This window comes from Diceros bicornis, chromosome 33 (assembly GCF_020826845.1).
Source record: "Diceros bicornis minor isolate mBicDic1 chromosome 33, mDicBic1.mat.cur, whole genome shotgun sequence".
Classification (NCBI taxonomy): Eukaryota; Metazoa; Chordata; class Mammalia; order Perissodactyla; family Rhinocerotidae; genus Diceros; species Diceros bicornis.
This window is the reverse complement of record NC_080772.1, coordinates 22,464,108-22,490,459: the sequence shown is the minus strand read 5'-3', so window position 1 is coordinate 22,490,459 and position 26,352 is coordinate 22,464,108. Positions and strand designations below refer to the sequence as shown.

The 26,352-nt window shown below is 39.0% G+C and overlaps 1 long non-coding RNA gene across 2 annotated transcripts in view; it reads right to left on the bottom strand.

The window, feature by feature from the left end:
* Positions 1-23,582, bottom strand: part of LOC131396549 (uncharacterized) — a 63,139-nt gene extending 39,557 nt beyond the window's left edge. For both annotated transcript variants that reach the window (XR_009216582.1, XR_009216581.1), the window contains exon 1: positions 23,104-23,582. This is a non-coding gene — a long non-coding RNA (uncharacterized LOC131396549). The remainder of the gene's footprint in view (positions 1-23,103) is intronic.
* Positions 23,583-26,352: the final 2,770 nt, after the last annotated feature.

The window sequence follows — 26,352 nt, the reverse complement described above, 5'->3', positions numbered from 1 at the left end:
GCCACCACGATAAGCCATGAAAACAAGGGACAGAAATCCTTCTTCAGTCTGCATCTGCTCAGGTTAGAAGTAAACCATTCCCATCTAAGGGATTTTCTGCACATACCATATGCTATTCCTGCACCCCATTTTGAAATAAAAAATGGCATGTGAGCCCTCCGTGTTCCAATTACCATATTTCATTGACTTTAAGATGTATATTTTTCCCATTTTTATAGCTCTGGAATATATCTTAGAATTGGTGGCATCTTACAATTATAATTGCCAGTATTTTTAATTTCCTGGTGGTACATAAAATAATAATGCGTCTTAGAATTAATCTTGCCTTAGAGTCAATCAAGTATGGTATATATAAATGAAACTATGCCATCGAATGCCCAATAATTCTTCCAGGAGAAGTTACCTATATATTTCTCTTGACATAAATGTTATAGATTAAAAGAGATTTAAAGATATACTAGCCAAATTCAATGTGAGAGTTTTGTTTGGATCCTGATTTGAACAAACCAACCATAAAAGGATATTTTTGGGCCAATGAGAAAAATCTGAACACTAACTAGATATTAGATGTTATTAAGACATTACTGTTTACTTTTTCAAAGTGTAATAATGGTATTGTGATTTGAGAAAAAAAGCTCCTTATCTTTTAGAGAAATATTACAGATGAAATGATATAACGTCTGGGATTTACTTTAAAATAATCCAAGGAAATGGTGCGGGGAGTAGAGGGTAAAGATAAAAGAAGATTGGCCATATGTCGATATTTGCTGTAGAGGGGTGATAGGTTCTTTATACTCTTATCTCTACTCTGTATATGTTTGAAATTTTCCACAATAAAAAAATTTAAAAATAATGTCCTAAATTCTGAGTGACTAGTTTTTGTTTTAATACATTACTCTTTCCATAAAGACACTCCACATACACACTAAATTATTGAAAAATAGATTTCAATTCTAAGTGATCCTTTAAATCTATATGTAAATAAATTTCCTCATCAAAATGTATTTGCAACTTACATAACATTTATTTATTGAATACTCTTGTATTCCACAGATACTTGGAAGTACTTAAAATTTTAAAGCCTAACATACACAACTTTCTCTCTAAAAAATATACATTTCTAGAAAAGAAATGCTAATGAAGCAAGGGCAGTGTTGCACTGTGCGAGAGATGGGCAGGTGAAGTCAGGGCACCTGGGAGTTCGAGTTCTAACTCCTCCACTGACAAGCGATGAGACCTGGAGCAAATCAATCAAGTCCTCCGGGCTTCAGTTTCATCTTTTATTAAATTAAGATAATATTAGCTGCTCTATCTGCTGCACAGAGTGCTTGAAGATTCAAATAGTAAATATAACAGCCCCTTACATAGTTAAATAATTTTTTTTAAAAAGGTGCTCTTGGCAGCAAGATTTCAATAAAATGTGCCATCAGATTAGAATTTGAGGCAGTGTCAACACGGTAGTTGGGGGAAAGACATCAGGCATCTAACTGATTCTTTTGCTATGTGACACCAAACTACCAAGTTGGCTGAGTTTCTCACTGACTTATCCAAACAGCAGATGTTTCAGTCCTATTGTCGCAGCCCTTGACGGTCTGCCCTTTGCCACACGTGAAGTCGGGTGCTGGGCTGGGCACCAGGCACTGCGTCGTGCTGCTCTGCAAGGCTCCAGCTGACTGCTAATGAGGTTAAAGGAAGGGAACAATTGGACAGAGAGGTTCAGCACAAGGCTGATAGGGATTCAGAGGACCCTGTTTAAGACCTTAGAAGACAAGCAATGTGAATTTGCACAAATGGCAGCAAGTGAAGCCCGCTTTGCCTGGGTCCTACATATGTGTTGGTATAGTTCCAGACAGTTTTAAAAGTTGGCAACTTTCTGAAATACACGCCCTTAAAACCTCTTTCCTTTGTTCTGTTTCTTTCATCCCTATTGGTAATGCATTTAGCCCCTTCTTGGCAGGAAAGTTTCCCTGGTGTGTGTTGAGCAGAACTGTCCAAAAGTTTCAGCTCTACACATACAGAGAAAGTGAAAGAGTTGGAATGTGAAGATGTGGAGAAACTGAGCTCAATAATGTTTTTAATCCATTAAAGATGGCAACAATGTCTTTTAATAAATTTTAATAAATTAATTAATATGCTTACATCATTTCTTTATGACTTTCACTGCTTCAGAAACAAATCTAGTCACTCTTTTCAATATACCATGGAATTAAAGTAATATTCCACTGGAAATGAGAGAAGTGTTTCCCCTGATTTTCTCTTTCATCCTCAACAATTTGCTTACACAAGTTGCTTATACAACCAATATTAAGCAATGTGATCTTGCACAAGTCACTTAACCTCTCTGAACAACTACCTTCTTAATTTGTAAAATGAGTTGGTTTGATCAGCTGTTTCTTTCAGCCCTATAATTTTCTGAACTTCTGATTCTTTAATCCTTACCAGAATGCTAAGAAAAGAAATGTTTTGATAGATAGTATTTTCTTGCCAACTGACATTTAACCAACAAATAATTTTTCTTATAATTATTTTTATTCAAAATATTTCTAAGATGCATTATATTTCTTTTAGCAAATCCAAATGCCAAGTCATAAATACAACACTAGCAAATTAAATCTGACAGAATATTAAAACAATCACATATCAGATCTAAGAAAAATTCATTCCAGAAATGCAAGGATGGTTTGATATTGGTAAGCATATTAATATAATTCAGCATCAATAAGACTAAAGAGAAAGAATATATAAATACATTGATTGATGATAAAAAGCTATTCGATGAAATTCATATACTTTTTTCTTATTTCTAAACTAGCACTATAAGGAGTCTTTATTAATATGGTTAAAGAAATTATCTTAAACCAATAGCCACCTCATACTTAATGGCATTCACAAAAATCTTCCATGTAGTCCATGGTCCTTGAACCTCCTAAAACTGTAAAGAAAATTTTGTGGATACGTGCATTTTTCTAGAGTAAATTTTTAATCCAGTTCTCAAAGGGATAGAGCACACCAAAAATGCTCTACAGGCATTGCCGTTAATATCAGGAACAAGAAAAGGATTCTTGCTATTACCACTATTATTAATAATATTCTGGAAATCCTGGCTACTGTCATGAGACAAGAAACAGAACCAAGAGGCATAACTATTAGGAAGGAGAAAGATTAGATTATCATTATTTGAGGATAATATAATTGCATTAGTTCTTTTGATTGTAAGACATAGAAGCATGCTCAAGTTATGTTAGTTACATCCATTGATCACAAAGACACAGGACATCAAGAAGAGAGGGCGCAGCCACACCGAGTGGGAAGTTGCTCAGGACAAAGGAATACATCTAATCGTCTGATGGCAGGTGTCCCTTGTTCTTTACTCTTGCGCTCTACCATGAAGATGGTTGATCTCCTATTTCTGCTACAATTAACTCGTTGACAGAATCTATATTACCTAGTTAATGCCACACAAAAGTTTGTTAAATAAACACCCAATGTTCATTGAGCGCTCACCATGTGCCTGAGTGCTTACACCATGCTAAGTGCTTACATGTATTTTTCTTTTAAGTTCCATAACAACCCTATGATGATGACACTAATAATATAACAAGATGCTTAAAAGGGACTCTTTCTGCCTGAGTTTCAGCTGAGGACAAAACAATGTTTGCAAGAATTCCCACATTCCAGAGTGAGATGCTCACTGACTTCTGCAGGACTTGCAAAGGAGGTGGTTAAGAACCAGTTTTGACCCTTAGGCTAAAGAAGCAAGGAGGGAGGGCATCTTTGGAAAAGGGCATTGTGAGTGGGAAGAGGACAGGAATATTTCCCCGACCGCAAACCCAGGGAGAAGGGCATTAAGGAGAGCTTGCTCTGTGTCTCCTGGAGTTTGGGGTCACAAGAGTCTGGTATCTGATGCATAGCGTCCAATTCTGAAAAATCTAAAGGACTGGGACTTTCAACCTGTGGGTAGAGCAGTGAGAGCTGCCTTCACTGGGAGCAGGTTGACCTGCCAGTGATGGCAGGGCAGAGGTATGTGATTTTTACGGACAGGATGGCCACGTGGGAGGGGCAACCTGGGAGTCATTTTAAAAGGGACCTGACACAAGGAATACAGGACTTTAAGTAGAAACTGGGAAGTGGGAGGTCAGCAGGACTTGTAAGTGACCAGCCCCACGAGAGACCTTGCCCATGCTCATGTCAGAGTTGCTGCTAGTATGTTTCCAAATGGGAGTCTCCAAGGGACCAACAGAAACATCCATGAGGGAAAGAGTCAGGGTTGAACACCTGTCGTCTCCAGAGAACTCCAACACCAGTGTCAGTCAAGGAAAGTCGCAGAGGGGTCAGCTACTCTGGCTGTGCAGTTGGGGTCGGGAATGGGAAGTGCGGGGTACAGAGGTGGGTAAGCATAGGTTAGAAAGAGAGAGGAAACCAACCAGAGCTGACCCCTTTACCTTTTACAGACTCATACAATGAATCAGGGCTGACATTAGGGAAAGGGGAAATGAAATTCAAGTTCAGATTTTCACATGTAACTGGACATTTCAATTACTGAAATGTGACTATTCAGTGACTACACGTGACAGAGAACTTTATAGTACCCAAGAGTGACTGGAGGTGTCCTAGGGGCTTTAGATTTCACCCAAGGGACAGGGAAAGGCTAGCCCTACAGAGTGGGTTTGAACGGGCAGTAAGGGAAATAAATAAAGTTATTTTCTGCTTGCACTCTATGGAATCTTGCTCTTTAAACAAAATGGTGGCAGGAATAATGATAATAGCAATAACAACCCGTAACATTTATTGAGGACTTAATATGTGCCAGTTCATGTTTAAAGTACATGATATGTCCTTGCTCATTTAATCCTCATGACAACCCTAGGAGGTAAACCTATGGATTTTGTAAAACCCATTTATGAAAAAGGAAACTGGAACTTAGAGAAATTAAGTACCTGTCCATGGTAACACACCTAGTAAGTGGTAGATCTAGAACCCATTTGATGTTAACACACTCAAATATGGAGCCTGGCAGATCACCCTCTCGAGCAACTTGTGAGCCTGGTAGCAAGTCAGGAGCTCTCTCAGTGGACAAGAGAACGGTTGCAGGGGGCATAGACTTGCTCCAAAACCTCCAGGATCATCCACAGAGATTTCCTACAGGAACCACACAGTGCCCTGATCTACAAAGGTCTCTCTAAACTCATGGGACCAGAGGGAAGTATTTCTGGGTAGGTCTCTTTGGGGAAGACTGAGAGGAAGATTCATGACATACATTTGTGGTTTTGGAGCAGACTTCCTGAAAAGTAACCAGCCTTTACTTTTGTCAAGGCTTGGATTTCTTTAATGAACTCAAGTCTAGGACTTGCCTGAGGGCCCAGTACTCCTTGCTCTGTTGAGTTTGAATTGGGTACAGGATCCAGTTTGTCAGGTTTGGATTTTATCTTCTGATACAATCAAGCAATCCTTTACGTGACAGTTTTGTTCCTGTGCTCCCCATAATTGATGAGCTTGGCTTATTGGGCCTCTTTGATGGCCACTTGCTACCAATGTTTCCCAGCTGTAGCTTCCTGGATGACGCACCCCACTTGGCTTCCCTCTCCTTGCAGTCACTACCTGGACCCTCTTGTCACAGCTCTCCTCATTCCTATTGTAGTCAGTAAACTGACTTTTATTTCAAGCTCTTGAGGTGAGACATGAGATTATAAATGAAGATAATCTGGGTGTGAAAAGTTAAGGTAATGTTCAGAGTTTGAAAGACAATAATAACCAGCTGAGCATTCGATGGCTTAAGTTTGGGGATTCTTAAAATAGTATGAATGTCAAAATTTCCCCACTTACAAAAATGATTGTATTGTTGGGGTCGACCCTGTGGCCTACTGGTTAAGATCTTGGGCTCCGCTTCGGTGGCCCAGTTTCGTGGGTTCGGTTCCCAGGCATGGACCTACACCACTCGTCAGCCATGCTGTGACAGCAACCCACTTACAAAATAGAGCAAGATTGGCACAGATGTTAGCTCAGGATGAATCTTCCTCAGCAAAAAAAAAAAAAAAAAAGATTGTATCCTAACACTCTGTAACTTTATTATTATACCTGCAGGATTAGTAACAAAAATCAAAAATAGAAGGAGATATTGATAAATACATAAAAATAAAATATTAATAAATAAACATATATCAAAATATATTATGAACAGTTTGTTACTGGAATGTGAAGAAATAGAGATAAGTGGAAAAGAAATAAAACTTCTGAGATAGTCCTAAATATGAATATTCAGTATAAGCTAAAGTTGATAGTTTCATTTGGAGGGAAAATAGACGGTGTTGGGACAGTTGGCTAACCATATAAAAAAAATAAAGCTTTGGGGCCAGCCCAGTGGTGTAGCAGTTAAGTTGGTGTGTTCCTCTTCTGCAGCCCAGGGTTTGCCAGTTTGCATCCTGGGCGTGGACCTGCTCACCACTCATCGGGTCATGCTGAGGCAGCGTCCCATATAAAAGAGCGACAACTCTACAACTATGATATACAACTATGTACTGGGGCTTTGGGGAGAAAAAAAGAAAAAGAGGAAGATTGGCAACATATGTTAGCGCAGGGCCAATCTTCCTCAAAAAAAAGTAAATAAAAAAATAAAGCTTGGATTCTGACCTCACTCCTTATTCAAAAATAAAATCCAGATAGCTCAAAGATTTAAAGATGAAAAGTAAAACCATAACAGTACTAGAAAAAAACACTGAAGAATTTTTTCTTTTATAATCTCAAAGTAAGAGAGGGCTTTCTAAGCATAAGATAAAAGCCACAGAGAAAAAAATGAATGCATTTGACTACATAAATTAACATTTCTGTGTGAAAAGTTAAACATAAAGTTGAAAAGCAAAATCAAACTCAGAAAAAAATATTTGGAGCAAATATGATAGGAAAAAAAAAGGCTAATTTCCAAGAGTCCTAAGAAAGGAGAGAGAGAGACAAAGACAGACAGAGGGATAACTGAAGAAGGAAGAAATGAGGGAGGAGGATGAAGAAACATATTTGTCAAGACCTGGAAAAGCTGTTCACAGAGAAAGACATACGTGTGTGTTTAAACACAGGAAAATACACTCATCTTCACTTGTAATTGAAGAAATGCGAATTTTAAAAGCAATGAGTTATTGTTAACCCATCAGAAAGTTTTATAATAGGGGCCGGCCCCGTGCCTTAGTGGTTGAGTGCGCGCGCTCTGCTGCTGGCGGCCTGGGTTCGGATCCTGGGCGTGCACTGCCGCACTGCTCCTCCGGCCATGCTGAGGCCGCGTCCCACATACAGCAACTAGAAGGATGTGCAGCTATGACATACAACTATCTACTGGGGCTTTGGGGGAAAAAAAAAAATGAAAGTTTTATAATATATTATGCTAGCAGAGATATGGAGAAACAATCACTCTCATACAATGTGAGAAAATAAATTGGTACAGCCTCTCTGGGAAGTAATTTGTTAATGTTAAAAAAAAAGTTTAAATGCAAACAACCTTTGACCCAGCAACTCTTTTTCTAGGAATTTATGCTGAGAGTCACAAGGACTATACGAATAGGGATATTCATTACAGTATTTTTAGTAACAAAATACTGGAGACAACTTACAAGTTCATCAATAAGAAGCTAGTTAAGTCATGGTACATTCATGCCATGGAATACCATGCAACTGTGTAAAAGACTGAATTACAGCATATGAACTGATATAGAATTGTCTCCACAATATATTGCTAAGCAAAAGAAATACAATCTGTGGGAAAATGTGTAAAGTATGCTCAAATTTGGGCTTATAAAAAAAAGAGAGGGTTATTCCTACATATACATCCTTGTATGTGCATATATGTTTTTAAGGAAAAGTCTCAATATCATTTTAGAAGTAAAAATGGTTTAAACCATCTAAAGAGAACAAACATTTTGATCCTTTATGTAGTGGCAGCAGAATCAATCTGATCATCAGTAAATTGTGATAAAGTCCTCCTTGACTCATGATCCCAGGCCCAGCTCTTACCCTGAAGGTTTCTTTTTAAAAAAGAATAAATTTCAAATATAAACATGTCTCTTCTGATGTCCTTTTTTCTTTTAAAAAAAATGATCAAAATAAATATTTTTTGTTTTTGTTATATAGTAAGTTCCAGTTAATCACAGTTTACTGTGGAAGTTTGTGTGAACAGTTAGAAGTACTGTGAGAGGCAGGATGGAATTATCCCAGCAGGTAAACAGAAAATCTCCCAGCAGCCTCTGGGTCACCTTCACTTTTTGCAGTTTTCCGTCAAGTGCAGAGGCAGATGATGAAAGACAGGGGTCACCACGCCAGGACCTTGTGCCAATTGGCCAGGGAGAGTCAGCCACATTGAGTCTGGAAATCATGGTGGCCTCAATGACTAAAAAACCCTATTTTATAGCTTCTGCAAAGAAGGCTTCAGTTAATGAAGGTATTTAGAAACTAGGATGGGCTTTCACTTCCCTAAGTGGCGCCCATGTCAAATTTGAGCCATTTTCCTGGATTGTGTCTCAGATCCTGTTGTGACTAGCAGGTGGAAATGAGAATAAACCAGTCTCTAGACATGTTAATTTGATAGTTTTTGTCACAATACATTTAGCAGCAACTGAAATAACAGGGAAATATTTGTTAGTTCTCTATCAACCTTAATTTTCCATTTGCAGCTTAATAGCTTACAAAACTTTATAAATACTTAATGAAACGATCTTGGTTTAAGGCAGTGGTTCTTAGTTGGGGGTGACTTTTCCAGGGGAATTTGGCAATGGCTGGACACAGTTTTGATTGTCACAACCGGGGGGTTGCTTCGCGCATCTAGTGGGTAGAGACAAAGGATGCTGCTAAACATCTTACAATACACAGCGCAACTCCCACCACAAAGCATCATCCAGTCTAAAAGGTCAACAGGCACCGAGGATGGGAGACCTTAGTCTCTTTCATTTCTAGTATAATGAAGATTCTCTGCTTTTATAGATGTTAGCTCAGAGCTGGTCTTCCTCAGCAAAAAGAGGAGGATTGACATGGATGTTAGCTCAGGGCTGATCTTCCTCACCAAAAAAAAAACAAAAAACAAAAAAAAGCAGAGAATCTTTTTTTGCTGAGGAGGATTGGCCCTGGGCTAACATCTGTGCCCATCTTTCTCTACTTTATATGGGACGCCGCCACAGCATGGCTCCACAAGTGATGCGTCAGTCCGTGCCCAGGATCAGAACCTGCAAACCCTGGGCTGCCAGGAAGCGGAGCTCAGGAACTTAACCACTACGCCACCGGGCTGGCCCCAAGATTCTCTGCTTTAACTCAAGCTTATGAGAAAATCCAGCCTTCTTTTGACTTAAAATCATCAATTTGTTGTTTTTGAATTTAATGCAGTTCTAAAAACTATCAGCTAGCTCCTAAAGTACATCTTCTTAGTATTTCCTCTCTCTCCCACTTTCAAGCCGAGTCACATATTCTTCTGAGATGCTGCAATAATACTCTATAACTCTACCACGTTCTTTATAATAGTGAACACTTAGTAATCCTTTACTATGTGTCAGGATTGGTTAAGTGCTTCATATGCACTGCTCTTTTTAAGCTCCATGGCCTCCATCTGGTGTTATTTTCTTCCTTGTCTGACTCTGGAGTACACCAATGCCTTATAGAACAATGTCTTCCTTATCACACAGCCTGTGATCTCTGATTTTCACATCGGCCTCCCCTCCTCCAACTAGGTCTTACTCATTTCTATATCTTCAGACCATCTCATACAGAGCATCACACATAGAAAGATAAATGACTGATGGATGAATGAATGGATAAATGTTTATATAGGTATATGCTGTCAAATTTGGAATCTTGTCACATTTATAATACCCACATATAGATTCTTTGCCATGTAAAGCAGACAATCTATTTCAGTTTTTCTATATGCCAAAAAAGGATTGAGAAATATTCTAGTACCTAGAGGCTTCTATGAAAGTATTCAGCTGAAAATGTAGGTTTTCATATTGACTCTATGTTTCAGTGTCTTAATTCAATTCCCAGTGACCTAAGAAAAGCAATATTATTCAAGAAGTATTCTATTGGAAACATTTCCTAGGAACAGTTTATTTGGTTGATCTTTCAAATACTTTGTCACATGTAATAATATCTGAAGTAAGTGTTAAAATGGTTTTACAGTTTCTGCACAGGGTGATCTGTGGACTGGTGTAATCTGTCTGTAGCTTTTTCCCAGGGAATGTGTAACCCCATTAAGCCTGTATAGAGCAAGCTACATAATCACCATTTGGCTTGGACTTTAGAACGGACGTTGGCCTTTCCCTTCATCCCACACCATGGAGTAGCTCTTTGGCACGTGGAAAAGATATCCAAGCATATAAGGAAATGACAAGAGGCTCATCATTTCTTACTTGGGGAGTAGGGAATACAGAGGTTATTTCTGGTTTTTCTAGTTGTTTGTTCTTTTTGATCATGAATGCACATTTATTTATTCATACACATTGCAAAAATGCAAATACATCAGATTGGTTCCATTAAAAAGAAATCTCCAGCTCCTCATTCTTCACTGCCAATTTCTTTCCCCATAGGTAGACATTTTCTTCTTAGTATTTTAATTTGGGGGTGGGTAATTAATATGGGTGCAAACATCAAAAACTATGAAAAGGTGAAGTCTCCCTCCCATTTCCCATTATTCCGCAGCAGGTAATCATTGTCATTAGTTTTGTTTGTCCTTCCAGAATGAACACAATTTTATAATATTTAGAAAAGGACACTTTTCCTCAGAGTCCACACTCTAAGTTAAATATTTGCAACATAAAATTCAGTAGGAAATATATTAACACTTGTTGGCCTTTTTCCGCCTTTCTAGACGCATTTTTAGAACAAGAGAAAGGAAAGGCGCTCAGGGCAGTAAATCTCATTAAAAGTCCAAATCAACTGAATAAATTTGCTCTCTTCAAAAGGTAGCTTATTGATGAGATTTTTTTTTTAATAGATTTGTTGACTTATTAGGGAGGTAGAAGAGGAACTCTGCAAATCTTGGAAAACTTCTTCCTAAAGTACACATAAGAAAATGCCTAAATTTTAGATATGGCACCTGTTGTACTAAGCAAAACCCATATATTGGCTTCAGATCCTATATTGCTTATAAAAATCTGAACCACAAACATCTCTGTGTGATGCAACTGTCCCAGGCAAAGGCCAAAGATTTTCCAGGAAATGTCCTCAGTATCGTATGTGTTCAAGAAGTGTGTTCTCAGTGCTTTCCTAAGATAAAATTGCACTACTTCTCCATGTGAGAAACACTCTTTCCAGAGTGGACATCTTCGTCACCCTATGAAATGTACTGTTCTAGACCTATCAGAAGGGAGTTTAAATGTTAGTTCCAGTCAGAATATGGGTCCGAGGCTTAATGTGACTGGCAACACTTTCATTTTCAGACTTGCTTGTTATTATTTTACTTTGCCTCCATTTTTCCTCCATATTTGCACAAAAAAGAAAAAATATTGTCAAATACAGCACTCAAGGAAACAATACGTAAGCGATATGAACTGTACCGGTTTTTCTCAAAATACCATTTATTTAATCAGGACCTGAAAATCTCAGAGTACTTTAAAGGCTTCAAAAACATTTTCTTCCTATTTTAAATCTCATTAACTTGCTATTTTACCCTCACAGTGCCCATATAATGAAAGTAGAGAGAACAGAGTATTATTGCCTGTCTATGCATGAGAAAGCTGAGGCCACAGAAATAGCCTCAGTGCTCAGCGACACACACCAAGCCAGAGATAAAATCTAGGCAAGAATTCTGGGCTCCTCCATCATTGTTAGCTCTGCTTCCTCCGCCTTTAACTCAGCAGCTCCCTTACCTGCAATAGCACACCGTTCGTTTTGTCATTTGGAAACCAGTGCACAAAGAGGATGAGCGTTCCCCCAGACCACCTGGACCAAACACAGGAGCTAAAAATAGCGCGTGCAATTACCAGGACCTGATCCTTCACTGGTTCCTTTAACCTCATGTTCGGGGTCTCAATATTAGAAGATATTAGACGGCATGTGTCTCCTGGAGTGATGGCTTCTCTCCTGCTGTGGAGACTATTGCTGCCACCATCCAAGCCAGGGCCCTGGCTTTGCCATTGACAAAGGGCAGGAGGGAGGAATCCCGGGCCACCGCTTTGGAAATATGTAAAATGACAAATGCAGAATTATCAGGATAATTCAGGGCAAGGTTGTAAATGTCTGGAAAATTCAAATAGGTCAGGGGAAATTGTTTTGAGCCCTTGGAAAATGGTCTCAATTTCCAGTTTACTCTGCTTACGCGCATACCGCCTTAAGAATGTCTACTCTCGCAGGCACTGCATGTCACTACCTGTCCAGGTAAGGAGGTGACATGGAACTAAATCCCTTGGAAATCTACCCCTCAGACATCTCGAAGCTGAAAGCCATTAAAATAAAAAAGATTGAAAGAAAATCCTAGTAGTCTAAGGAACATTTCCATCAGAGAACAGATCCCTCGAGCAGTGAATTTTTCATTTTATCTGCTTTTTACTTTAAGGCACGTTTGGGCTCCAGAGGCCTCGAAAACTTACTCACCGCTGGTTTCCAAGGTACATGAGAACTTCTTTAATTGAGAAGGGACAAGGAAGGAAAAAAGTTGGAAAGAGAGGGAGAAACAGGGTTATAAAAGTAATTAGAACAAAAATGGATGCCATTTTCTATACAAATTAGTCGACTATCACATATAATAACCACTAAATTTTGTTGATAATAGTAAATTATTTTTATTTTAGAAGTCACTAAATTTTGTTGGTAATAGTAAATTTTTATTTTAGAAGTCACAGTTTTTCTAATTATAGAAAAATTAGAAATTACATGTGAACAAAAAAAGAAAAATCACCCACAATCACATCACCAGAGATAACCACTACACAATTTATTGAATTTCTATCATATTTTCTTCTAGCATATTTTTATATACGTGCGTGTACGTATATTCATGTAAAACGGAGATCATGATACACATCACCTGGCAAACTACTTTTATCACTTAACTACATAGCATAAATATATTTTATGGGAATAAATATTTATCTACATAATTAATTTTAATGGCTGCATAACATTTAATTGTATGGACTTACCTAAATTTATTTAACCAACATTATTATTGGACATTTAGGCTGTGTACAAATTTTTCAATGTAATGGACAATTCTAGAACAAATAGCCTTATACAAATGTTCTTACATACCTATTTAATTATTTTCTTAATACAAATTCTTGGAAGCAAAGTTTCTGGGTCAAAAAATTCACATTTTCGGGCAATTGACTCATTCAGACCATTTAAAAATAGCAAGCAAAGAAGGTTGGAGTACTTTTTCTTGAAAATAAACCTGAGCAACAAAATATTATATTAGAGGAAGAAATGAAAAACTGTATTAGAAAATGTAACGTGTTTTTTAAAAAATAATTATAGTTAACTTTTTAAACTCTCATTTTAGTTCCAAATCTTGGTGGTTTATGGGTGAAAGAGAGAAAAGAAATGTGGAAGGGATTAATGGATAGACAACAAAAATCTAAACAAAACATGGGAAAGAGAAAGGGGACAGAGGGAGAAACCCATACCACCCACTTCAGTCTTTTAATCCCCTCCCCTCTGTTTCCCCCTTGGCTTTTGGGCAAAAGTCTGGATTTCCTGGTATCTCTAAATGGACTCAGCCCTGAGTGTCCAGGCCCCAAACTAACAAAGGAACACACATCCACCCACCAACATTCCCAGCCATCTCACAGTGACATTCACTAGGATAGGGACCTCCCTTTTTTTTAGTAACAAACTTTTTAGCACGATTCTGTTGGTTGAACTTTCTATGTCACCTTCAAAAATGTAGGAGAAGGGAAAATAAAATGTTTTCTAAAGTTTGTTAGAATTACAAGTAGAAAAATTTCAAAATTGTGTGATAAATTAAGATTATTTCTAAAAGAAATATTGCTTAGAATTCTAAGAAATTGAGGTCTGCAGAAAATCTCTGGTAAATGAGACCCAAATGCCTTTTAAATTCTCCAGAATAATTGACACCTTGCATGCCAACCTTAAGTTTGATTAACTTTTAAATAATCAATTCTCTATTACATCCTCCTTAATGTTTCTCACCACAGAAGAATTGAATACAGGGTTAGATCAGCTCAGCTGCTTTCCACCCTTAGTGTGATACCAGTGGCACCTTGACATTCATTGAACAAATATGCATTTGGAACTTTTAACTTACACTGTTAACAAATGCTATAAAGAAAAAATAAACTGGATCACGGAAGAGAGAGAAACTTTTGATGAAGGGGTAGGGAGCAGCACTGGGCACAGCTGGTGACAAAGAAGCCAGCCAGCACGGAAGAGCATTCCAAGCAAAGGACACAGGTGAGGCAACTCCAAAAAATAATATCAAGGTGGGTGTGGCTCACTGGTGAATATGAACTCTGTTGAAATAAGGAGAGATGGTCCCTATTCAAAATGGAGCCATACTTAGGGCTTGTCTCAGTCCTTTCAGACGACTATAACATAAAACCATAGACTAGGTTGCTTATAAACAACAGAAATTTATATCTCAAGTTCTAGGGGTTGTGAAGTCCAAGATCAAGGCATCGGCAGATTTCGTGTCTGTACGGGCCACTTCCTGGTTCATAGATGGCCATCCTCTCACTGTGTCTTCACATGATGGAAGGGGCAAGGGACCTCTCTGAGGTCTCTTTTATAAGGACACTAATCTCATTCATGAGGGCTCCATCCTCCTGACCTAATCACCTCCCAAAGACCACACCTCCAAATACCATCACATTGGGGATTAGATTTCAATGTATGAATTTGGGAGGGGGGCCACAGACATTCACTCCATAGCAGGGCCTTCATAACTTTGGACAAGCAGGCGTAAACAAATCTCTGACCAAGTAAAAACTAATTTGATTAGTTTCTCTCTGTTTTTAACACATGACACTCAGATTAGCAATCAATCCATTAACAAATATTATTTTGTTGTCACAATGGGGAGAAGCATGTAGATTCTTCCCTGAACCAGCTTAAATCTAGTTGAAAGAAGAAAATGAATTCTGGAAGAATTAAAATGCATTGAAATGTTAAGCAATGGGCATTAACAAAGTTCAGTGGGAGTTCACAGATCATTTCAGAGAAAAAGGAGTCCCCTAAAGAGGAGGTGGGACTTGATCCATTTCCCGGTAAACACCGTTAAAAGTTTATACTTAGGCTAGGTACTGGGAAAGACACAGACACAGACACTGGACAGCTAAAATATGCCTTGTCCTTGAATGGCTCATTGCCTGGTGGAGAGAGACTGAAAAATAAATAAATAATTACAATTCAATGTTATAATACAGATGCATACAAATTATTAAGGGAACAGAAGGTATTTGTGAGAGCACAGAGGAAGACCCACTCCACGTCAAAGGAAATGAGAAGAAATGACATTTGGGCTAAAGATTAAAGAATGAGTCACGTCTCATTTAGGGCTTGGGTTCTAAATGCTGATGTTTAAAGGGAACCCTTAAATCACCCATAAGGTACAGTATCTACATATATAGTATCTAGACATCCAGTGTCTAGTTAAAGCCCAACACAGCCAGATTTTCCTCCAGCTTAGAACAGATTGTTACTTCTTCTCTGAGCACCAGATGAAGAGTTGGCTTGTGTTTACTGGCTCTGTTGTACGAAAAACACTTATCTCTAAACACTGGGATTACACCCTCTGTGGTGAGATACTCTCGCTAACATATGAGAGGCTCAGGGGATCTGGGCAGACCGAGGAAACCGAGATTCAAGCCTCCCATCTCGTGTTCATTCAGAAACATACGCTTATTAAGTAGAATGGGCAGGCAGAATTGTCCTCTTTCTCCCTGTCTCTTTGTAGAGTGTATAGTTGAATTCTCAAAAATTAAACTCACATATGATGTAGTTGCTCATCCTGTGAAGAAAAAGGAGAAGGGTATTGTAGATAGAGGGACAAGATGCGGGAAGATATGGAAATAGGAGAGGATCCTGACATGTTCAGAGAAAACTAAGAAGTCCAGGGTGGCTAAATTACTGGCTAGGGTACAAAGAGATTGGCAAACTAGGGTTGGACAGCTTGTCATATCATAGAAGACTTTGGGTTCCACTGTGTAGGCTATGAAGAGCCATCTGATATTTTCAAATCAGGAGGTGACAGGATGGGCCTTATTTTTGGAAGGACCATTTTTGTAACATGGTAAGGATGAAATCAGCACTTTTTTTTCTGTAAAGGGCCAGATCATAAACATTTCAGGCTTTGTGGGTCTTATGTCATAAGTCATGTGTCTCTGTCACGAGTACTTATATCTACCTTGTAGCACAAAAGCAGCCATAGACAAGGTGTAAACAAATGGACATAGTTGTGTGCCGATAAAATTTTATTTACAAAAACAAACTGTGGGCTGGATTTGGCATGAAAGGCCTGAGTTTATTGACCCCTGGATTAGAAGATGGTGACGTTGCTGGTGGAAAGAGCAGTAAGTAAATTAGCTACAAGTCCAGGTCAGCAGTTTTCAAAGTATAATCTCTAGACCAGCTGCATTACCTCACCTGGGAAGTCTGGGGGTGGGTCCCAGTGATCTGGGTTTGAACAAGCCCTCCAGGTGATTCTGATGCCTGCTAAAGTTTGAGGACCACAGTTTAGGACAGACGAAAGAGAATGCATTTCCACATTTGGGAGGTGGCCGTAGGAAAGAACTGGATGAGACTGATTTAAGATGTTCTAGCAAGATAGGACCTCCCTTTCTAACATACTGATGTACAACAGACAGGACTTTGGTGATTATTCAGATGGGAAATTGGGGAGATGGAAAACAGGAGTTAAAGTATCTTCGTCTGTTTTGTTCACTTCTTGATCCCCAGTGCCTAGAACACTGCTGGCATAAGGGGAGTGCTCAAAAAGTATTTCATGAATGGATCAATGAGTGATTTTCTCAAAGTTTACAGCTTAGGTGACTGAATAGATGAGGAATGGTATTAGCCAAGATAGAGAGCACATTTATTGTTTTTGAACAGTTATGAGGAAAAAAGATAAAGGGACATTTATTGAGTGCCAGCTTTGCCTACTATGTGCCAGGTAATATTTTACATACATTATCTCGTTTGTTCCTCAAAACAGTTTTCAAGTAGCTATTACCACCACCATTTTCCAAATGAAAAGAACTGAGGTTCCGACAGGGATAAATACCATGGTGCGAGTCTAACGCAAGCAGTGAGTGACAACTAGACCCACACTCATGCCACTCTGCAGAACAGAGTTGAATTTTGTTTTGAACTTTAGCCAGACTGCCAAATAGGAAACTATATAATACTATAGAACTATACCGCTTACAAAGCAGTTTCACAGATTATTTCTTCTGAGGGAAACCAATTTATGCAGCAGGAAAATCATAAAGTTCTAGGTTCAAATCCCAGCTTTGTCTCTAATGCAGTGCCTGGAGATAGGCAAATGCTCATCCAGAAAGTGGAGGCAATGATTATAATTAATAAGGAGCTATGCAAGTCAAATGAGATATGGAAAGCACTGGCATAAGATGAGAGTTCAATAAGTGTTGGGTATTATTATTTTACATTTTTTGATACAGCTCATTGTCTAAGCTCTTTCTGTAAGAATGGGGATGGGCCACTCCAGCCCCCCAAGAAGTCACCTGAGAGAAATTCTCAGTTTAAATCTTATAAGTACCTCTTAATGAGTTTCACTGTTTTGCTTAAAGACTTATCTCCTTGTTCAAGGTGTGTTGATATTTAAACAGGTTTTGAACTTGAGTGAGGCCCGTTCCATTTGAAGGCTGGCTTTAGTTCACGTCTTTTGTCTTGACGGCCACAGTGACTGTCCACTCCAGGGTTTCAAGCTCCCTTCATACTGGTTTTTCTTCTTTCAACACTTTATTTTTCAATCAGCAGCTTCTACACAATTTTCCCGCGTTTGTTCCCTTGTTTGTCAAGTCAAACAATAGGTGAGTTTGGGGATCAGAAAAGAGGAGCTGAGAGAGAGAAAGGTGTTCTTGAAAGAAATGCATCCTGGTTTCAAAGCAGTTTACTCACCGTTATGAAGGCAAAAAAGAAACAGGCTGAAGAAACCTGGATTCGCTAAAGAAGGAAAAATAATCACCAATTCCTGCTGCCCTTCCTTTGTTTTTTTGGTACTTAGAATTGACTAAGAGGGTGGTGGCTCTTCTTTACTTGCAGAATCTGTGCATGTCACTTTTTCTACCTTCTGAAGGACAAGTTCTGAATGACACCAGTGCCCTTATCCTAGAGAAGGTGGTTCGTGACATTGTGTTTATCAGCTTTTAGAGGAGAACCTTCTTGCTTTCTAGTATGTTTCAGGTGATTTTAGAAAACAAGACTACTGCTTTCCAACATGCCAGGTAAACAGCAGTTTCCATCGCAGGGGGAAATCATACCTGAGCATCTTGCCTCCCTGGTTCCACTAGATTAGAAAACAAGCAGAGATAAACACAGCTTTAGTGGAGTTGGCTGTACAGTAAGGAAAAGAATAACTGGGCCTTTTAAGATAAATGGAACTGACAAAGAGGGCATTCTGCAAAAAATAAACACAGCTATAGGAGAGTTATTCTGAACACCGATATCTGCAAATGATAGTTGAATAATTTTGATGCAAGGGTCTTTTTCCCAAGATTTGAAATCAAATCTTTCCCCCTGCCCGCCATTATTTAACCAAGCTTTTAGTTCTCTGATAAAAATCATGTTGTCAAAAATGACAGAACTAATTTGTGACTTTTCCCCAAATCAATTTTGCTGTAATACAAGATTAAATGAATGGTTTCCCTTTTTTCCTCTACATGAATTAGAACAAATTGTGCTGTTTGCTGTGTCCTGTCATACAGACTAGCTTAACATAAAACTCAGGATTCTGATGCAAGATTTGAGAAATAATTATTAGAGATCCATGTTCCCTCGACGCTTATTGGATTCCTACAGAGTAACTGATGATTTCTTACTGCAGAATAATAGTCTATAGTGATAACATTTGGGACAATTTTAAGGTCTAGTCCAGGATTCTCGGGCCTTCTCAAGGTCTGCCCATTTTTGCCTTGAATTTATTAACTGGGATTATAAGAACTAAAGTCTCCCAGTTAATGTTTCTTCCACTCGGTGATAAATTGGAAGGGGGGACATCATGCCAGCCATCCTGACGGTGATTTGTACTCATAGCGATTCACACTTAGAGCCCCCTGCCAATTACACCCGCCTTGTAACTCCTGACACTTAAACAGGCAGTTTCTCACATGAACATATGTTGTTCTCCCCTTTTGAGGAAATGAATCCCAACCTCAAACACGCTAGCAGGCAGTGATTAGTTCTAATCCCTAGGTTTTACGACAGGAAAATTGATTATAAGAAAACGAGGGAATTGACTATAAGAAAATGAGAGAACTATACGAAAACGTTTTTCTCTTTTCCAAAATGGCATCAAATCACTGCGGCAAACTTAGCTTCATATACATGTCAAAATGTCCTCAAGGAAATCATCCTGAAATCCATAAAACTAATAAACCTGCTCCTTAGAGTTGTTTTGCTTCAGTATAACATTTGGCAGGAAAATGTGGTCAAAAAGATTGCATCATATTAAATGGATTTTGTGTTTATTGACTACTTGTAGCACTACTTAATTGATTTATGTATGCTTTAGAAAGCTTTGTGCTATGAAACATAAAATATATCATTTATAGCTTATTAAGTCCTGCATTTGGTAAAAGTTGGTATAAGGCCCTAGGTCAGGAACTTTACTCTTCTGTTATAGCACTGTTTCTATAAGAAAGTAATATTTGATACACTTTATTTCCACTTACAGTAAGTTTCCTAGGCATATAATCCACATGCAAAGGCTGCTTGTATCTCCCAAGTGGTGTGCATTGTGTCATATTCCCACTGTGTTTGAATGAGGTTTTCTGTGTCCTTTTGTGACTTTGAGTTAAAATAATAAATGAGAAAAAATAGTAAAAAATAAAGTATATCTTAGGACCTAAGGTTTTTATTCCACTGGTTTTTAGAACTGGCAGGAGATGCCTAAGACCAGATAGAAAGAATATTACAATACTAAGATTTTGAAAACTATCTTACGATGTGTATCTATATATATATATAATATAGTTATGAAAAGTAGTAAAAATAATAGTAAGTCTTAATACTTTTACTTAGCACTTACCATTACTACTACTGCATAGGTAGAATAGATGGATGCCAACATTAAGAACTAGAATCTGGGGCCAGCCTCGTGGCCTAGTGGTTAAGTTCAGCATGCTCTGCTTCAGTGGCCCAGGTTCAGTTCCTGGCTGCAGACCTACACCTCTCATCAGCGGCCATGCTGTGGCAGCGACCCACATACAAAATAGAGGAAGATTGGCACAGATGCTAGCTCAGGGTGAATCTTCCTCAAGCAAAAAGAGGAGGACTGGCAATGGATGTTAGCTCAGGGCGAATCTTCCTCAGGGAAAAAAAAAAGAGCTAGAATCTGGTCTTCTATCACCAAGGTGCCACATAAAAGGGGTACCATTAGTTCTGAGCCCATTGCCCTAGCCCATTCCCAGTGCCTCCTCCCATCCTTCCACCTGCCAAGTCTGTCTCCCCAATTTTCCCTCCAGAACAAACTCAGAAGGTCTTGTTTCTCCTCCTCCCCCAAAACCACCAGGGCAATCTACTGAACTCACCCCAGTCCTGTGAGTAGGAACCAACAAATAAGCAACATGAAAAATAAAACTCAACACCTCTATTTGGAGATACAGAAAAAATTGGTGGTAAAGGTAGTGTTCTATATTGAAATTTTTTTGAATTGTCACATCCAGTGTCACTTCTCTTTTGAAATATGTCAAGGGCAATAACCATGAAAAGTTATATTTTTGTTTGCATTTTGAGCACTAACCAACGTTCAGTTAATAGCATTAATGGAAGAGAACACTGCCTGAGTCATGTAAAATGGTGCCTGATGTAAACATTCCCTAGATTTGGCTTTGAAATGTGCTTTTGTTAAGACATATTTACATATGGGCAGATTTGATCTCAAAATTCAAACAAAATTAAATGGAGGCATAGCTCAAGAGCATTGGGAAGCTGCCTTGCCCTCTTATCCTGATGTCTATTCTCCCACCCTCTGCCTTCCAGTGTACCTGGCAAAGACTGCTAATGCTCCCAACAGATGCAACTCACCAGCCCAGACTTCTGGCTCCCAAATCTTTCTTCACTCAGAGACCTTTGTTTTGTGTTTTGTTTGGGACCGATTCAAAGTGCCTCCTTCGCTAATGTGTAAATATCATGTAAAAATCAGTGTAAATATAGAAAACTGAAAAGTCAAAGTAGTTATTGAGAACAATGGAAGTGCTGTTAGAATTGAAAGCAAGATTTCCTGCGGGTGATACAACTTGGGTGGAAGTGGATGCCATCTATGTGTGCATCTAGCAGATTATCACGCAGGAGCACAACTGTTCACTCTGTGGATTACCGCAGGCTGCCCCCTGCTTCTTCCTAGCCTGCTGTCTCACTCGTTTACTTTATGGCGGTTCACTGTGCTGTAATGGATCCTGACAGACCAGACTCCAAACTCAGTAATGATGCCCCTTAGGAGCTGTGAAAGTTTGGGTACTTAACCTTCCTAGCCTCAGCTTTGCCATCGCAAAATGGGAATAATCACACCTTTTTGAGAAAGAAGATTACCAGTTCTACGTGTAAAGTGCACATTATCTGATACATCTCCTTTTATCAATTCTGCATTAATTTACATAGCAACATAATATTCTGATGATCTTCTTTGGCACTAAGTTTTGGACTTATAAGAGCAAATAGTATTGTTTTATTGGATTTGAGGAGTAGAGGAAAGTTTTTTGACTAAGCACCAGTAGTCAGTTAAATTTTGCATAATTATTTCCTCCATTTTGAGTGGCTTCCTGATATAGACTACTTGAGTAAGACTGCTCTTTGTAAACCTAAAAGATGCATTTACCCCTGGGTAATTATTCAGGTTGTAGCTACACACTCAAAACGCTTTGATAGTGTTGACCAAATTGATGCTGAGTTATTGCCGGTTGAGTGAATGTATCGTGCCTGCAGTACTTTTCCTCATCCTTGAAGATTAGGTCCTGTGTCCCCTTCTCTGTGAAGCATTCCTTGATAGCCTGATCAGAGCTCTCTCTTTTTTCTCTGGTGTCCCATTGTGATTTGCTTATATCACCCTTATAGTATGTACCAAATTCAACTTTGTTTTAATGTTACTTTTATGACTTCCCTACTAGATTATAAAACCTATGGCAGCATGAAAAGTGTCTTATATTAATGTAAGCAATGATCCAATGGAGAAATCAGCCAAAGCTTTGGATCAACAATAACTTTCTCTCTGGAACTTTCTGTGAAAGGTCCAATCCAGTCCAAGCCTGCCCAGCCCTCAATTCCTATAGTATTTATTCCAATCAAGCAATTTATCCTTTAACTATATACTGTCACATTAGTCTCTAATTATTTTACTTTTTTTTTTAGCCACAAATAGATTAGAAACTTCTTGAGAGCAGGGACTAGGAATGAGATAAATAAGAATATCTGTGAAAGCTCTAAAACAGTGTGATACAAATGAATGGGCTAGGGCTGGCCCCGTGGCTTAGCGGTTAAGTGTGCGCGCTCCACTGCTGGCGGCCCGGGTTCAGATCCCGGGCGCGCACCGACACACCACTTCTCCGGCCATGCTGAGGCCGCATCCCACATACAGCAACTAGAAGGATGTGCAGCTATGACATACAACTATCTACTGGGGCTTTGGGGGAAAAATAAGTAAACAAAATTATAAAAAACAAACAAACAAAAAGACAAATGAATGGGCTGTTGTGTTTTTGCTTTTTCTTAGTGCTTACCATGTAATTTGACACGTGGAAAGAATTCAACACATTCTTGTTATGGGACTAACCACAAGTATTCATAGAAGGGAAGTTCCTGCTCAGGTGGCTAGGCCTTTCAGATCAACTTCTCTCTTTTTTGTTTTGCAGTAATGTGGGAAGAGAACACTTTTAGGAACATAGGAAATTACCACAGCATCAAAATATTCAATGATTTGTGAGGTAAACCAAGATGGAAAAGAAAACTTACCCTAAGAACAAAGTGAGCATGTCCGAGTGAGTCCCATTCCACGCGAGGATGTAAGGCATACGAGGGTGGCACATCTAAGCCCAGTTGTGCTGTAAGCCAACAGGACCCATGTCTGGGTCGCCTGGCAGACATTATCACCACAGCTGAAAAAACAAATCAGGTAATCGATCAACTGGTGGTGATCTAATTCAACTGTCTCCTAAAATTATCTAGACTTCTTTAGGTAGGTTGTCTAGGAGACATTATTTGCTGATAACCGTGTCTCCAAGAAACATTTCTATGATAATTTTGCAAACCCAGAGCTGTATGATAGAAAGATATAAATCTAGAGAACCAAGGTCCCTTACTAGTCAACTCGGAGCTATTTTTTCAGTGAAAAGGTATTTACTGAGCACATACTATGTGTCAGTCCAGTTTAGGTGCATTTACATCAATGCACAAGACAAACAAAATTTCTTCTTTCATGAAGATTATATGCTGGTAGCTAAGAGAGACAACAAACTATAAACAGAAGTATATCTAGGGCTGGCCCCGTGGCTTAGCGCTTAAGTGTGTGCGCTCCCCTACTGGTGGCCCAGGTTCGGATCCCAGGCGCGCACCGACGCACCGCTTCTCCGGCCATGCTGAGGCCGCGTCCCACATACAGCAACTAGAAGGATGTGCAACTATGACGTACAACTATCTACTGGGGCTTTGGGGAAAAAAGAAAAAAAAAAAAAAAGGAGGAGGATTGGCAACAGATGTTAGCTCAGAGCCAGTCTTCCTCAGCAAAAAGAGGAGGATTAGCACGATGTTAGCTCAGGGCTGATCTTCCTCACACACACACAAAAAATAATAAGAAGAAGTATATCTAATAGAAATTCAGATAGTGAAAAGTACCCTGAAGAAAAATAAAGCAGGTCAAGGGTATTGAGAATGACAAGGGGCAGGCAACCTAATTTAAAATCATGGCACAGGGAGGTCTCTCTGAGGAGGCAGCATTGAGCAGAGACCTAAGATGTATGACTCTAAAAGGCAAGAAGCTTCCACGCAGAGGATGCAGTGTGCACCGTAGCCCTGAGACACAAGCTGGCTTCCCATATGCGAGGAGCAGTGAAAAGGCCTGTGTGGCTAGAGAGAGAGGAAGAGTGATAAGCAGGATCTAGATCATGCAGGGTCTTACAGTTCAGCTTGAATTCTGAATATTTTGGAAAGCTTTTGGGGGTTTGGAGCAGAAAAGTAACATGATCCAGGCTGCATTTTTAAAAGATCATTCTGGCACCTGTGGGGGAAAGAGATCCTATGGGAGACAAGATTGGAAGGATGGAGACCAGTCTGGAGGCTATTGCTATAGACCAGGTAAGTGATAACAATGGCCTGGGCCAAGGTGGAAGTCATAGAAATGGTGAGAAGTGGTTAGATTCAGAATATATTTTGAAGATAGTGCTGCAGGACTTGCGAATGGATTGGATGAGGGATGTGAGAAAAACAGAGGAATCTGACCTTTCTCGTCATTGATTGACATCAGAAAATAATCACTACAATTCAGTGCATGAGAGTACGTGCACCGGGGTATGCCTACATCAATACTAACGTGAAAGAGTTGAAGTTTATCAAACAAATACCTAATCTTAAAGCAACCAACTAGTGACTGAATTTAACCATCAGTTGCCAAATAAATGCTTGAATTGATTCTACCATTTCTTTCCACAATTTTTTGCATGTATACCCACATGTCTATCTTTCTGCTTATTTGTATATACAACCTATATGGTTGAATCTACATCTGAAGGACACTAGGTCAGAAGTGTAAGGACTGTTTTGCCGCCCAGCACTATAGTACTTGGATGAAAAGAATACAGCTATCTAGAGATTCCCAAGTATCTAGCTAAGTAGCTATAATTTCTCATTTTTATCCAAAGGTGTGCTGTCATATAAAACATAGCAATCGTGTGAAGATGTCATCCCAGAATAGCAGTGGCATATCACCTCATTAATGATGCTTTACCTAGACCTGTTCAGACCCCAGAAAAGCACCCAGGATACAAAACCATAAGTAAATTGCAAGAACACCAAGAATAATACGACACTCAATAAATCTGAAGAAAGTATTTGTAGTAGCAAATAACACACATAGACCTAGACGCTAAAAGTGAAAATGAGGAGATTACAGTGCCTTGCAAAAAACAAAGCAGTTGGTCCTCAAATGTGGGGTGGTTTACACATTTTTTTAAAAATCAAAAACTTATATCCACCTGGTTTTTCAATGCAATTCCTTCAGATAAATCAAGTTACTCAACAGTAACAGCATTTAATATTTATGATGTCAAAGAACCTTTACAAATTATTCCACAAAACATACCAATGCGGGAGTGTCCAATTTTTTATGGATGAAGGATGAAGAACATGAGGCAAACTCCAGCTAATGTCCTGCCTTGTGGCAGTTGAGCAAGTTGGTGACAGAGCCAGGAGGAGAACATACATGACAAACCAAACAGTGCTCTGTGGCTGAGAGGCAAGTCGCGAACTTAGTTCACATACTAACTGACTCGTGCGTTGCATGATTCAGCTACATTGCTTTCTTCGGCATAAATTGGATAGATTCTTTTTTTTCCTATTTCAGCAACAGAAGTAGAAACATTTTACACTAATAGACATGTAATAGACATCATCAAAGTAACACTAATGGAAAGAAAACCAGATAAGGATAAAAAATGAAAGACAACTACACTTTAGAATGTTGTGAAAGGGGCCGGCCCCGTGGCATAGTGGTTAAGTACATGTGCTCCGCTGCTGGCAACCCGGTTCGGATCCCGGGCGCGCACGGACGCACCGCTTCTCCGGCCATGCTGTGGCGGCGTCCCATATAAAGTGGAGGAAGATGGGCACGGATGTTAGCCCAGGGCCGGTCTTCCTCAGCAAAAAGAGGAGGATTGGCATGGATGTTAGCTCAGGGCTGATCTTCCTCAAAAAAAAAAAAAAAAAAAGAATATTGTGAAGTAGAAAAATAACTTAAAGATGGTAATTTCAAAGATAATTATAAATGTGTATTCAAATACATAAAATTTGGGGTGACACAATTGTGAGTAACGTTGAATTTCATTGGACTTTTATAAATGATGTCTCCAGGAATCAAAAAAGGGCACACATGTGAAAATATATACACTAATACAGAACTAGACAGAAGACTATGACCCAAGGAACAAGATAATTAGAAAATCATAAAAATATCTTTTAGAAGAATCTTAATGTAATTTAAGTGGGACTGTT